Raw genomic sequence first — 625 nt, forward strand, 5'->3', positions numbered from 1 at the left:
AACAGGTGATCTGAACAAACACCTTTTAACAGATTCCAATAAAATGATCAATTATGCAGAAATCCATGTGTATTGGGCTGATGTAGAATGTGATAGCTATTCTGCTAGGGCTGAAGCTTATGAATTACTTGTATTTCAAGAATGTGTTCTGTTCAGTAGTCCTTGTTATGAATAGACCAGCTAGTCAGACAAATCAAAGTATAAGTGGAAAGGGATGGAGAATGGGACTTCTGAGCTCTTAAATGTTACTTTGAGGCTTCAACCTCCGTATCAGTTATGCTGGTGCTGCTGTCCCCTGGCAGCAAAGCTCAGATCTTTCCTTGTCAATATCTGTCTGCATGTCTTGGTTTGGATAATCTCATGATTACCTTCTGGTGCAGTGCTGTGGTTAAAGCAGCATAATTTGAGATCATTAAGCTGTGGACTGTACCCTATATAGAGCAACACAGTATTTCATAATCTAAAATACTTGTGTGCAGATTAAAATGGCGTAAGAATGAATTGATGGTAAATGAAACAAACAGCTCTTCTGCCACAGGCAGAGGATGTGTTCTGTTTGTCATCTACTGATACTTTATATGTAAGGGGATGCTGTGATTACTTTTCCAAATACGGATTTCACAGA

The sequence above is a fragment of the Pterocles gutturalis genome, unplaced genomic scaffold (assembly GCF_000699245.1).
Source record: "Pterocles gutturalis isolate BGI_N339 unplaced genomic scaffold, ASM69924v1 scaffold3878, whole genome shotgun sequence".
Classification (NCBI taxonomy): Eukaryota; Metazoa; Chordata; class Aves; order Pterocliformes; family Pteroclidae; genus Pterocles; species Pterocles gutturalis.